Source organism: Oryzias melastigma, linkage group LG19 (genome assembly GCF_002922805.2).
Source record: "Oryzias melastigma strain HK-1 linkage group LG19, ASM292280v2, whole genome shotgun sequence".
Classification (NCBI taxonomy): domain Eukaryota; kingdom Metazoa; phylum Chordata; class Actinopteri; order Beloniformes; family Adrianichthyidae; genus Oryzias; species Oryzias melastigma.
Genome location: NC_050530.1, coordinates 12,301,122 through 12,307,121, shown reverse-complemented (window position 1 = coordinate 12,307,121; position 6,000 = coordinate 12,301,122). Strand labels below are relative to the sequence as shown.

General features: G+C 41.1%; 1 protein-coding gene across 1 annotated transcript in view; it reads left to right on the top strand.

The window, feature by feature from the left end:
- The first annotated feature begins 1,296 nt into the window (after positions 1 to 1,296).
- LOC112154681 (carbohydrate sulfotransferase 15) overlaps positions 1,297 to 6,000 on the top strand; it is a 38,071-nt gene continuing 33,367 nt past the window's right edge. The window contains exon 1 of the mRNA XM_024285812.2: positions 1,297 to 1,565. The gene's annotated coding sequence lies outside the window, so the exon portion shown is untranslated. The remainder of the gene's footprint in view (positions 1,566 to 6,000) is intronic.

The window sequence follows — 6,000 nt, the reverse complement described above, 5'->3', positions numbered from 1 at the left end:
GCTACTTTGGTAGGGGGAGGGATGCTGCAGGAAGGCAAGAAGATGGCTATGATGGAAGGATGATAAGTGTTTATGACATATAGATTGGCAGGAAAACAGTGTGAGAAGCAATGTGCATCATGATAGTTTTTTTTTTATCCAGAACATTAGGATTCACACTTTACACTGTCACTCTGTGCTTTAAAAAAGCGCATGTGTGAGAGGGCATCTCTACCAGAATTTGCCGGTTTTATCCACTAAAAAAACACCTGCTCTAGATGATAATTATCTTCCGCTGTATCAGGATATTGACAAGCCGCTTCTGAGTCAGCTGATGCCATTTCTCAATGCGGGCTTGCTGTGAGTGCGCACACGCCTGTGTGTGTGTGCGTAGTGGACGGGCTGGTGCGCTCTTCAACTGCTGCTCCTGGGAAATTACCTCAGCTCCCTTCAGAAGCAAAAAATTCATACAAGTGTCTTGAGTCGTCTGAATTTTTGTGACGAAAAGGAGGAGTCAAGTGATTTAAAAAAATCTGTGAATAAGTGAAACCGCAAACGAAGAAACGCAAATAAGTAGGGGAACACTAACAGGAATTTAATGTTGTTTGAAAGAAGATTGCCGAAGGGGAAAACGGAATTGTTAGCTTAGTGCTATACAGGCGCTTGCTAATGTTGTTATCACTTCCTGCCAATCAATGGGTGGCTACGGCAGCTCCACCCCCACTGTCCCGCTCCCTTTTTCTATGGACCTACATCCATCCGATGGGGGCCATCAAAAGGTACGGGTCGGAACTGTTTAAGGGGTCCAGTTTACAATGGAAACGCTCAAAATACTGTACTTAAACCAGACTTTAGTGACCTTTCCGACAAGGATGGCAAAAGGCAGGATTTCCTTGATTGCTTTGCCCCGCCCTTAATTCCTGGCCAATGACTGAAGAGATCTTTAGTCACATGGTTTCGTTTCCAGGTTTTGGTTAGAAACTGAAATCTCAAGTAGGAGGTAATCTGAATATACCCTAAGATGTTTCCTTTAGCTATTTTGTTAGTTACAGAATATATTAAAATAGCGATAAAAAATAAGTTTTTTAAAATTAATAAAATAATGCAAATATGAAAAAATAAAGACCTGATTCACCATGACTTAATTGTTTTCCATTTGGAAGTTCATTAAATGAACAAAAGTTACCAATTTATTAATAAAATAAAATAAACATCGTTGTACTATTTCAAGTTAGATTTATTTTGAACCCCCTGTTGCAGACTTTTGTCTTTCATTCGACAGGATGTGTGAATCTTGATGATGATGATGATCGTGGGGGGTGGCGCAGCTCCCTCCCCCGCTCGCACCCCTCACCCTCTCCACCAGTGAAGCCGGAGACTCGGCGGAGGCTTCCGCAGCTCACACCGAGCCCTCCAGCCGCCTGTCACCGCAGACACGGAGAGATCCCCACCGGACGCGGAGGAATACTGACGCGCATCAGATGAAGGGGGTTCACGCGGATTCCAATGGATGATGGTAGAAACGCCGGCGCCGGCGGGAAGTTCTTCAATCTGGTTGTGAGCGCTTTCAGGGGATGAAACTGACGGTAGGTCTGCTTCTGTCAAGCTCATTTGGAGGAAGTTCGAGCCCCCGGGGTTTGCCCTCCTGCTGGTCTCTGGACCGGAGGGAGCGGGCGCACGCGTGGAAAAGTTTTTGGCTCATTTTGGATGTGCGCGTCTGCGTGCGTCCTCTCCAAAGCCTCAGCGCGGAGACATCACTGACATAACGGACTCCTTTCAGGGAACAGGCGCCTGCTGCTCTCATAGGGAATGAATAGCGAGCTATGTATTCAAATCGAACTTTTTTATTTATCAAAAGTCACACTGACATCACTTTATATGTATATACATATTGCAGAAACCAGATTTAAAAATATTTTGAGTTTAGATGTGATCTAAAAGGTTTCAGCTTCTCCATGAGATGCAGGATTTTCAGCCAAAACAAAAGGATTTTGTTCTGGCCAATGAGAGCAGGAAAAGCCCCCCAGAGGAAGGGAATGGTCCACTTTAAATCTAAATCATTTTTTAAAAAATAATTTAATCTTGTATTACAACATCTCACTGTCATGCTGGAATGATTACACGTTTCTGATGAAGACAGAAATAGTGCACCTGCTGAATAATCTTTCCCAAAATTGTAATCTTGGAGTTTATAGATTCCTACAGCCTTTAATGCGACTGATGGATATGTTTAATCAGCATGCAATTATGAAATCAGGATGTTTGCAAATGTTTAAAATAACTAGCAAAACATTTAAGTATATTTTTGTCAGTAACAAAACACAGAAAAATATTTTTTCTCTCTTTTTTAGAAGAATGCTGCAAACTGACTAATTTAACATCTTAATTTATATGTTTTTCCAATAAATTCTTTACATTTAAATCACTCAAATTTACCTATCAAATAAAAACACTCTAAGTCGTTATTTTAATTATTACTTTTTGACAAAAGTTCTGTTTTATTTTCTTTTTAGCTGCAAATAGTTTGTGAATTAGTAAACACAAGAAAGACCAGCACGCCGCCACCCTTTTCCTCTGCTGCAGATAAGCAGTGATTGGACAAAAGTGAGTGATGAAGAAGCAAATAGGAAAGAGTTGTTCACACATATTTCTGGGTGAAAGTGGGAGCGTATTGCCACTAACTGAACTGGTGCATGTTGATGCAGATTTATTTATGGAGTTAACGTTTTAGTGCCTCGCTTTGCCACATTTATAATGAGAAAATACAATAGATTTTAATTCCAGCACATTTTTTTGTTCAAAATATGTTTATACAGAAAGGTTAAAAATGAAAATGTATTTCAATTGTATTTATATATCCCAATATCACAAACAATTGTCTCATTGGGGTTCACACCAGTAACTATACAAAGGCAGAGTCTGTCATAAAACAAAAGCTGATTGCTGAGCAAAACCAAACAGACTAAACTAAACAGGTTATCCCTTCCCTTCTTGGTGAGGAAAAACTCCTAAAAAAAACTAATTCTAGAAAAAAAAAGACAAAACTCAGAGATATATCCACATGGAGGAGAGATCCTCTCCCAGGATGGACTGGCGATGTACCAGGACTGTTGAAGAAGAATTAGCTTATCTAACTCTATAACTACATATTTGAATAGTGTTCATCCAGATAGAACTGGGGGACAGGTGGGGGACGAGGTCTACAGTCACGACGAGCCAGAGACGTGGTCCACGACAGGAGCAAAGATGATCCATCTGAAATCCCTCCCACTCCAAAAGAGGAAAAACACGTGAATTACACCAAACAGAAGCAAAGATGGCTTAATAAAATTCATAATAAAGAATAGAGGAGAAGAGAAGTAAATGAGAATAGAGGGCAGAACCCCAGGGCACCATACTTTCCACAGCTTCAAACTTCTAGCTGCAACTAATCGTTATTTAATTTTAATTCAAACACGTTAATAGTAAAGTGCATGAATTATGGCACATATAGCTGATGGTAATAGTAATAATGATTTTTAGCATAACAATATTAATCTAAACCCACGAAGCCACAGCAGCAGAGGGAATCGAACGCCAGGCCCTGGTTTATTCAACCAACTTCCATCTGCTAAATTCCTCAGGGTAGTTAGTATGTTTTATATATCTAATGAAAATGTTAATTATTCCCCCAACTTCATAACAGTATGTGAGGTAGGGGATCAATAAGTCATGAAAATCATGTTTTTAACATGTTTTGATGACATTTTTCTCATGATGGAGGACATATCTAAGGAAAATTAACATCAAAAATAGCATATTTCTATTGATTCAAATTGTCAAAACTGTACAGCTTAGTTCTAATATTACTCGCCATTTTTGTTGCAACACTAATGTTGGGTTGGAGTTGTGAGGGGCTGTAATCTAGTGGAAGAGCATGTAAACAAATGGATGATGGGGAGTAGGGGCAGGCTTACTCCACACCTACGGTCCCTCCTACAACTAATGAACTCCTGCCGCTCTACAGAAACTATGTCCCAGAAAACGACAGATTTTTCCTAAAAGTAATCAAAAGATCACTGAGAACGCTTTTACAACAGATCAAAAGATCATGGTAGTGGCACTTTAACTCTTGTACAGTCAAACCTGGCTTTGATAAAGGACACGTTTCACCACTTACTGTTTTTCTATGGATATGAACATACGCTTTGCATATCCTGACCAAAATGTGCAACATTTTCCAAGTCCTCTACTTCTATGTGGGCAGCTGAGACACACAGTGGGCGCTTTGAATGTGGCGAGGGTTCTGTCTCTCGTTGCAATATATTATTATCCAGATGGTGGGACGGCTGATTAGGATGATTTACACAGGGTGTAGCGCGCGTGGCCTCCAGCAGGCACGCTTTGTTTTGCTTGTACTCATTTCATCTCTCCCACAGCAGATTTCTGTGGAGTGGCTGAGTCACTATGATGAATTGCTCTGTCCGACACGAGAGGAGCTGCAGAGTTTCCCCTCCATCCAGTCTTGGAGTTGGCTTCATTGTCCGTAATGATTCAATGAAGTATTCATTTACAAAGAAAGGACAGCGAGTTGCGAATGGAAAAAAAAGTTCACCCCATAACTCTTATGAAAGGGAGGCTTTCTGTCTGACTTTGATTTTGTTGAAATGGGATCACAGCAGGAAGCTCGGCTTTTGAGATGAACTTTTTCTTGGAAATCTGTCCACCAGAAATTGCTTCCTCCAATAACAAAGCAGATGTTGACTTTTAATTACAGCCGCACAAAGACGGGAAAGGCTTTGTTACTGAAGCCTTATTTTTTTGGACAGTTCTCGTGAGAAGATCACAGATCAAATCTGTGTGAATTGGATTTCACGGGGCTGATTCTAAGGTCCCTTTGTCAGGGAGAGCTGGGAAGCGTTTGGCAGCAAACACAAGCAGGACCGTGCCCTTTTCAGATTCATAGTTTAAGGTCAGTAGAGAACGAACACACTGATTTAAAGCTATTTCTTTTCAAGTTTTCTGACCAAATACACATTAAAATCACATTAAATTGATGACTTCTGCACTTGAAGCTTTTATTTTTGCAAGCTTTTCATAAAACTTATTTACCAAAATTCTCAAAAAGTTTCATGGCCTGAATTTCTGTCAAAGTCCTCTTGCCCCAGATCACTCTTATTTTTTGTGACAGCACAGGCTTGTCTGGGACGCTTTGCTCCATTTAGAGCAGCTGATGCCGTCTCTAGAATCTCAGTAATCATCACGGTTTCTTTACCCCCCCTGACAAGCCTGACACCTTTTTTTCCTGCCTTTTTACATGACCTTTCTCAGCCCGCCTGCAGCAGCAGTCTGCATTTCTCTAATGAAGCGTCTGACCTCCCGTTTAGGGGTCTTTTATTTCAGTCTCTGCTGCAGGGCTCAAAGCAGTCAGCATCTTGACAAGCCGTACGTGCCACTCCCTCCTCCTGACCCGTGGAAAGTTCTGACATGGCTTTCCAGTTAACCCACGTTGGCCTGAATCAGCTGCACCATGGCACCATCGTTGGAAGCCCATGATCTTGTAACACATTGCTGGAGACAGCTGTGGGCATTGTATGACTTTAGAAGAGAGAGCATGGAGAGTGGTGTACTAAGATAGATATTTAGTCCTCAAAATTGTAGATCATTCACAAGAAGCACCATGTCCACCCACTATAGCCATCTGTTGGGCTTAAGAACTTGTGAAGTGGTTGTTTAATTTAGAAGGAATGTTTGTTGTTTAGTACATGTTGTGTGATCAGTTTCATGCAGATGATCCACCTACAGTAAACAGCATTCTTTTATTTTAAAGAAGCAAACAAATAGACATAGAAACCTATGAAATATCATCCTCTTTGCACCAGAATGTACACGCACTCAGTTGTCGTTGCAACAGCCAAAATATGCGGCAGCACGGCTGTGACCAAACTCAGAGGGTTCACCATGATTGCAAATGATGCTTTGCAGTCAGACGGTTTGGTCTGTCATTAAATGCTCCTGCTTGTTTGGCTTCCAGCTGCAGGG